This window comes from Bos indicus, chromosome 23 (assembly GCF_029378745.1).
Source record: "Bos indicus isolate NIAB-ARS_2022 breed Sahiwal x Tharparkar chromosome 23, NIAB-ARS_B.indTharparkar_mat_pri_1.0, whole genome shotgun sequence".
Lineage (NCBI taxonomy): Eukaryota > Metazoa > Chordata > Mammalia > Artiodactyla > Bovidae > Bos > Bos indicus.
The window spans coordinates 51978648-51987348 of record NC_091782.1 but is presented as its reverse complement, the minus strand read 5'-3'; the positions used below and the strand labels follow the sequence as shown (position 1 = coordinate 51987348).

The following is an 8701-nucleotide window of genomic DNA, read 5'->3' as shown; positions in this document are numbered from 1 at the left end:
TTTTCAACCAATGCTGCTGGAACAACTGTGTGGAAACAAAAAAGAACCTCAACCCTTACCTCATACTACATGTAAAAACTAAAGACAGTCATAGATTTAAACATAAAAGCTTAAAATATAAATCTTCTAGAATAAAACAGAGGAGAATACCTTCCTGAACTTTGGTGAATATAGGCAACGACTTCTTAGGTTGAACAACAACAAAAAATCAACCAGAAAACAAAACAAAAATTCTTATATAATTGACTTCATTAAAGGTAGAAATGTCTGCTTATCAAAAGACACCATTAGGAAAATGAAAAGGCGAGCTACAGAGTAGGAGAAAGTATTTATAGTACAGAGATCTAAAACACGTATAGAACTTCTTAAAAAATAAAAACTAGGGCTTCCCTGGTAGCTCAGCTGGTAAAGAATCTGACTTCAATGCAGGCAACCCCAGTTTGATTTCTGGGTCAGGAAGATCCCCTGGAGAAGGGATAGGCTACCCACTCCAGTATTCTTGGGCTTCCCTTGTGGCTCAGCTGGTAAAGAATTCGCCTGCAATGCGGGAGACCTGGGTTTGATCCCTGAGTTGGGAACATCCCCTGGAGATCTAAAGTATGTATAGAACTTCTAAAAATATTCAAAAAATATAAAGAACCCAGTTTTTAAAGTGGGCAAAGGGTCTGGACTCTTTATAGAAGAAGACTTGAAAATGACCTAAAAGCATGGGAAAAAACACCCAACATCATAAGCCCGCGGGGGATGTCAAGTAAGACTGAAGTGCACACCCATCGGCCTCCCGGGGGCTCCAGTGGCACCGGACTTAGAAGCAGCTTCCCAATTTCTCATAAAGTTCAACATAAGTTCTCCAATGAGCCAGCAATCCCAGCGCTGGGTTTTTTATCCCAAAGACCCGAGAACCTAAGTCCATATAAAGAGTTGTGCACAAACTCTCATAGCAGCTTTGTTAATAATAGTTGGTGGAGTGATGTGGATTGAATACAAATGTTTGCCAAAGGACAGAAGAGTCCACGCGCTTGTGTGATGGGTACAGCAAGACGAGGGAGTAAACTGCAGGGGTGCCTCTACAGACACGGCGCTGCGTGAAGGCATTGGATGTAGCAGACCAGACGCGATGTGGTTCCACCTGCAGAGCGGGGTGGTGGTTTAGTCACTGAGTCGTGTGCGACCGCATGGACTGTAGCCTGCCAGGCTCCTCTGTCCATGGCATTTTCCAGGCAAGAATACTGGAGTGGGTTGCCATCCACCTGCAGAAGAGGAGACGGAAGTGGAGAGTAGAAATCTCAATGCTGGTGCCTCTAGAAGGTGGGGATTGACTAGAAGGGGCAGGAAGGAACTTTCTGGGGAGATGAAGATGACTGGGATGACCATGCTAATATTGATACATACATCAAGAACTCATCAAACTCTACAGATCTGTGTATTTAATGAAAGAAAGTTATTATACCTTGTAATATGTGTGTAATATGTAATATATAATATGTATACATATACACACACATTATATATATATATATATATATATATATATATATATATATATATATATATAGAATATGAGGGAAATGACTAGACGTGAAGCTTCTCCTGAGAGGAGAGAGAAGGCCGGCAGGCAGGAAGCAAGGGGACAGGGAAGGGAGGGGTAGTGAGGCGGAGGAGGGGTGGCGGGCGGGAGGGGAGCGAGTGGACCAGCGCCCCGTCTGCCGTCTTTCCTTCCGTGTGTCCTCTCCCCGTGTCCGGTCCTCAGTCCAGGAGGGGGGCACCGCCAGCTGCTGGGCACCCCTCAGTGGCATCTTGACTGGCTGGTTCACAGACCCCAGGCGTGCATTCTGCAGCACAGACACCTCCTTTATTTGGGTGCCAGGGAGGAAAGTCCTGGGAGCATCTTACTGGAAGCGTGTTGGAGGCAGGGGTCCCGGGCATTTCAGGATGCAGGGCTTCCCTCCCCCAGGCCCCGGGGACCCCTGGGAGGCCCCCATCTGACGCAGCACAGAGGCAGCTGTGGATCTGAAACCTGCCCCGGGCCTGGCGCATCCACAGGGCTCATCTCTTGGAGCCACCCCCCAGCACCGTGGTCCCTGGCCGTCACCCCAGCCTGGCCTGGACCTGTGCCTGAATGCCTCTGACCCACTCAGCACTCACCTGCTGAGTCCCTCCCTCGTGCCAGCTCCAGGCTGGGCGCCGGGCGGGGAGGACAGGACCCCTGGGCCCCTGAGCCCTCGGGATGGAGGAAACAGAGAGAGTGTGCAAAGCGAAGTCTGCGAGAGCTGCCAGGCCGCCCTCAGGCCCCGGCCCAGCCAGTGCTTTCAGAGGACTTGGCAGAGCTGGCCCCTGCACTCTCGGACATTCCTCCTCCTCTGACGTGCTCTTAGCTCGCTGCCCGTCCTCCCAGACCCCCGGGCCCACAGGGCAGCCTACTGCTGGCTGCCAGCCTCTCACACTCACCGTGGCGTCTTTAGAGATGGGACACAGCCCCCACCTCCCCCGAGCAGCCTCACATGGCAACCACAGGATTGAGGGCGGAGGCCCACCCCGCCTTCAGTGGGTGAAACGGGAGTTTTCAAACTCTACTTCTCAGGGACCTCTTGCAGCTGGCCATCGTATGTACTCATAGCGGGGAGAAGGCACCCAGGGCTTTGGGAGACTGGTATTGTCATCTTCTAAGTACCTGTGGAGATGTTATATATGAGTTCTTTTCATTCTACCTGTAAATTCCACTCTTACCAACATCCTGTAGAGGTGAATTTATACCCAAACTAATCACAGATTACCAGAAAGCAGAAGTGCTGTCACCTCTGGGTAGGGAATTGATTACATTTGTTTCACAACCACCCAGATACACGGAGAGACACACACACGGAGAGGAGGAGGATGAGGAAGAGGAGGGACAGGAGAGGGGGAGAGACAGAGAGGGAGGTGGTTTGTCTCCCGAACCTGCAGCTCAGCTACTTACCACCTTCCTGCTTACCCATACCAACCCCACCTTCACATGTGTTGGTGGAAAGGCTTTCTGAAGCCCTGGTTCTAAGATCCCGAAGTGTCGTCGCACCAGGGACCCCAGCTCTAGGCTGTTCACAGAAAATCATTCGCTGAAAGTCATTTCATCTAAGGATCATTTCCATAAAGGCCAATTTGTCCAACGTCCCAACTTACAAAATGTGTACCCCTCTTACCTGCTTTTGAAGCTTACAGGCCTCCAGTCCCGAAGCTCTGGCGGCCGAGGGCCCTGGGGTGGGGGCACCGGGCTCCTGGGATCCCAACCTCAGCCTCCAGCCTCTGCTTTCCTTGGGCCAAAGTGCAGCAACTTCCAATAACAATAGCTATTGATTATCTCACAGAGTTCTTGTGGGTCAGGAATTCAGGGCAGATGAGCCGGGGTGGGGTGGGGGTGGGGGTCGGGGGTGGTGTTCTGGCTTTGTCGTTGTTCAGTGGCTCAGTCGTGTCTGACTCTTTGAGACTCCATGGACCGCAACACGCCAGGCTTCTCTGTCCACCACCAACTCCTGGAGCTTACTCAAACTCTTGTCCATTGAGTCGGTGATGCCATCCAACCATCTCATTCTCTGTTGTACCCTTCTCTTCCTGCCCTCAATCTTTCACAGCACTGGGGTCTTTTGCAATGAGTCAGTTCTTCATATCAGGAGCTTCAGCTTTGGCATCAGTCCCTCCAATGAATATTCAGGACTGATTTCCTTTAGGATTGATTGGTTTGATCTTTTTGCAGTCCAAGGGACTCTCAGGAGTCTTCTCCTTGAGAGCCTCGCAGTTCTTATAGGTAACTTGTCATCTGAGGGTCCAGTGGGGGCAGCTGCTCCCAGATGCCCTTGCAGTGTAGACAGCCTGACACGTGGCTTTTTGCAGTGTAGACAGCCTGACACGTGGCTTTTCTAGTTACAATGTAAGTGCCTGGTTAAGCTTTTGACTGTTGAGGCTGCCACTTCAAAGCCACCTATCTCGAATAAACAACCTCCCAGCTTCACAGCTAGCTAGCAAAAAAGCCAAGCCATCCCACCCATGAAGTTCCCCTATTAGAAAGCCGGTGACCCAGACAAAAAAAGATAAAAGATAAAATGGACCCTACTTTCCCCTGCTAAAGTCTTAATTCTTACTTAGGTTTTAAACTCACCCATAGAGAGAGAACCAGCAAAACCCTAAACACCCCACCCATTCTCCACCCAGAGGTCACAGAGGCCGGGGACTTGTCACATGAGGTCACTTGCCAAGAGGACGTGTGAACGGTCAAGCCTGCCAAGTCTGTCTAGTTCGAGACTCGGTCCAGTTCGAGGACCTTTCCCTCCACTGTTGGCTCTTAGTGGGGGAACCGCTTCCTTTCCAAGGCCTCGGTCACCATCCTGCAAGCCGGCTGTGGGCTCTGGATCCGGGACCCCAGGGAGGGGCTGTGTGAGTCCCACCGGGGACTCTGGGTCTGGGTCTGCCTCTGCGGGGAGACTGCCTCCCTCTCCCCTTCCTGACTGTGTGCTGGGACTGAGGTCCTGCCGGTCACCTGCCGACCGGAAGTGGTTATTCAGCAGACCGTGAGCCCCACGCATCGAGTCCTCCCACCCGCGACCAGGGCCTGCAGGGCTGGCCGAGCCCAGGGCCCGCTTTCCCTCCTGACATCTAGAGGCGGTGGCTGCCCCATCCTGGCAGCTGCTCTCTGGCAGGAGAGGCAGATGAATCATTTTAAAGGAACTTTCAAGCCACCAGAGAGAAAACGTGGGAAAGCAATCTCTTCAATCTCCTCTTTCCCGCTCTCTTGATTCTTCTTCAGTCCCCCTTTCTCCCTCTGTCCCTGCCCTTCCCTCTCGCTGTCTCTCTGTGTCTCCCTCTTGTCTAGGTTTTCCTGTGGGGTCAGGGACTAGCCTGATTCTGCCACGGGCTCCCTGAGACAGTGCTGGCAGCAGGGCCACCCGCAGGCAAGGAGACCGCACGAGGTGACGGTCCCTGCACAGCGGGGTCCTCTGGGGGCCAGCCCTGCCTCCCTCCCTAGACTGTGGGGCCCTCCTTGGATTCCCGTGCCCCGGCTATGCTGACCCCTGGGGGAATAGTCTGGTGAGGCTGAGGGGTCCTCAGGAGCAGAGAGGGCGTGTGGGTGTGAGGCTGGGAGGCTGGGGGAGCCTACCTGCTGGGTTCCTGCTTTGCCAACAACCACAAGAGCAGACCTCGGTCTCCAGCAGGTGGATGACAGGTGGCAGGGATCACCAGGTCACCAGGGTCATTTGCAGGTGGCCGCCCAGAGGCTGCTTTCTGTCCGGTCTATTGGAGATGGGCAGGGGAAACTCACGCTGTCCCAGGGGTGTATCCCAGGCAGCCTGGACCCCCATCTAGGCTCTGTTGCCAAGGGCACTGGAGGGCCCTTGCCCCTTTGCATGGGGTCCAGCAGCGATGCCAGGGCAGCCGCGGGCAGCACCGGGCATCGGCGTGAGCAGCTTTGAAAACATCAAGTGTGTCACAGGAGCAAGTAAGCGAGTCGTCGTTATTGTTCAGTCTTAGGTCATGTCTGACTCTTTGCAACCCCATGATTATAGCCCGCCAGGTTCCTCTGTCCATGAGACTTCCCAGGCAAGAATACTGGAGTGGGTTGCCATTTCCTTCTCCAGGGCATCTTCCCAACCCAGGGACTGAACCTGAGTCTCCGACACCGGCAGGCGGATTCTTCACCACTGAGCCACCAGGGAAGCAAATAAGTTAGATCGACGACGAGTCAGCAGCACCTAATTTTTATTAAAAATATCTCACTTATTCCTCTTTCCTCCCCGAACTTTCCCCTGGCTGGCAGACAGGAGGGAGGCCGAGATGGCAGGTGAGTTCACCAAGGCTCAGGCTGCCTGGCCAGGTGGTGACATGCTCTCTGGAAAGATCATCCGCGAGGAAATCCCAGCCAAGTCGTGTATGAGGAGGAGCAGGGTCTTGTTTTCCCTGACATTTCTCCTCAAGCACCCACACATTTTCTGGTTATATTCACAAAACACAAATTCCAGATTTCTGCAACAGAAGATGAAGATGAACGTCTTCTTGGACATTTGATTATCGTTGGCTGGAAGTGTGCTGCTGTCCTGGGCCTGAAGTAGGGTGGTGAACGCAGGCTCGGCTGGTGGACAGCCTGTCCGGCATGTTCCTCTCCACGTTCTTGGAGGTCAGCAGAAGACTTGGCCTCCTGGTGAAGCATGTTGTAGGAATAATTTTCCCTTTTCTTTGCAGTGATCAGGTTTGAAGCTTCCAATCTGCTAAATAATACTTTGTTGGGCCTGTGTATGGAGAAATTGCACAAATAATTTTAAATACCATACATAATAAAAGACATTGCTGCACGGTCTGAAAAAAAAAACTCATTTAAAAATACTTTTCCTGTTTATGAAGCTTTAATTTTCCCTCAAGCATAGTTGTCTGCTCTGTAATACCCTGATGGTGGATTTTCAGTCCCAGTAAGTATTGTGAAAAAAGTGGGTGTTAGTCTCTCAGTCATGTCCAACTCTTTGCCACCCCAAGAGTGTACCTGCCAGGCTCCTCTGTCCATGGGATTCTCCAGGCAAGAATACTGGAGTGGGTTGCCATGCCCTCCTCCAGGAGATCTTCCCAACCCAGGGATAGAACCCACGTCTGTGCATTGCAGGTGGATTCTTCACCACTGAGCCACCTGAGAAACCCATTGTGAGGGTGGCAGTCATGAAATTTCCACTTCAGAAGTTATTTCTGGAGTTGTCTCTGCCTCTGTGAACATAGCTCACTTCTTCCCAGTGTGGCTCTGGCCCCTTTCCATTCCCCTCTTTCTCTCCTTTGAAAGGGAGAACAACTCACTAGCTCTTTCTGCCCAATTAGGAGGGTCCACAGTGTTTCTCGGAGAAGGCAATGGCAACTCATTCCAGTACTCTTGCCTGGAAAATCCCATGGACGGAGGAGCCCAGTAGGCCGAAGTCCATGGGGTCGCCAAGAGTCAGACACAACTGAGCAACCTCACTTTCACTTTTCACTTTCATGCATTGGAGAAGGAAATGGCAACCCACTCCAGTGTTCTTGCCTGGAGAATCCCAGGGACGGGGGAGCCTGGTGGGCTGCCGTCTATGGAGTCGCACAGAGTGGACACGACCGAAGCGACTTAGCAGCAGCGGCAGCAGCAGCGTTTCTGCCGTGGTGGCCGACCCAGAGCGGAGGGAGCTGGAGTCTCGTGGGCCCTGGCAGCAAACAGCAGAGAAGATTGAGTGAAGAGAACTTTGTTTCCACACCCAGTGCCGGGGCTCGTCTCGGGGCCGAGGCTGGCGCAGGGCAGCACCGTGGAGCTGCAGACATCGTCTTCAGAGTCTCAGCCCCATTCGCCCACAGCCTCGGACCTTGGCATTCCTTGAGTTATCTACTCCCGAAAAGATATTAATTATCGACTGTTTACATGTTGCTCAGGTTTTTTTTTTTTAATTACTTTGAAAGTTATTTGACTGGTCTTGGTGTCGTGCTGGGTGGAAAGGGTGCCTCCGAAGCTCTGTCCTTCCTGAGCCCCAGGTGCTCGCTGTGGCCGCCCCTGTGTGAACCGGGACAGGTCAGTACACAGAGGAGAGGACGCTGAGCCCGGGGGGTGAGCGCCGGGCATGCGCTCCGGGGACTTGGCTGGGGCAGCCCTTGGCCGGCCCAGCTCCGGCGCTGAACTGGCGGGCTCCCCTCTGGGGAGGACTCGATGTGGGGACGCTGATTTGACTGGACTAGACAGACTCCACATCGACGCTTTTGATGGGGTAACCGGCGACAGGAGTGACAGAAGATGCTGATAGAAACAGCTCTGGAGGGTGCGAGGCCTGACCCTGGCCCCGGGGCCTGCCTGGAGGAGGGAGCGGAGCTGGCACGTGTCGAAGATCCAGCACGTGCTGCAGGGGCCGCAAGACGGGCTCGGAGGGCACGGGGCTCCAGGGAAAGACGCGACAGAGGGGAGGTTTTGAGGCAGAGGAGGCTTTGGCCTGGAGGACTATGTAGTGTCTCAGCAGACACAGGACCAGGTCACACGAGACCTTGATGGGCGGATGGAGGAGCCGCCTCTACGTGCCAAGTTAAGAGCATGGATGCTCTGGCCTGGGGCTCACCTCCTCTGATCCTGCCTCCCACCAGCCATGCCTGGGGAGATGCCAGGGGCTGACCGGCCTGAGTGTGACTGCAGAATCCGTGTGCACACGGACCCCAAACACCGGTGCCCGCTGGCAGCTGCGGAGGTGCCTGCTCGTGTCCAGCTTCAGGAGGGACCTCTTCGGGGAGCACAGCTGGTGAGGTGACCTCTGGATGTGCCGGGGCTCCTGGCCAGCAGCGCTTCCTCCCGCTGCTCCTGGCCAGGAGAGCACAGGTTGGCACAGGTAGGGAAAGGGGACAGGAAGCCGAGGGGGGCCGGTGGGACACATCCCCTCGGGGTGAGCGGTGCTCAGGTGGGTGAAAGGTCATGTGAACACAGCCTCCCAGGACAGGGAGGGAGGCGGCTGCAGGTCAAACCACGCCGACGTGAGTTCCCTGTCCTGTTACTGTCACAGGACGCGAGGGAGCAGGCAGAGGTCCACGCTCCCATGGTATTTACACACAAGTATTCTCAGGCAGGAAGACCTCCTGGAGGAGGGCGTGGCAACCCACTCCAGGACTCTTGCCTGGACAGTCCCCATGGACAGAGGAGCCTGGCCGGCTATAGTCCGTGGGGTTGCAGAGAGTTAGATGCGACTGAGTGAGTAAACAG

General features: G+C 54.0%; 1 pseudogene; it reads left to right on the top strand.

Moving 5' to 3' along the window:
* Nucleotides 1-5799: 5799 nt before the first annotated feature.
* LOC109576761 (adenosine 5'-monophosphoramidase HINT1 pseudogene) lies at nt 5800-6243 on the top strand (annotated as a pseudogene).
* Nucleotides 6244-8701: the final 2458 nt, after the last annotated feature.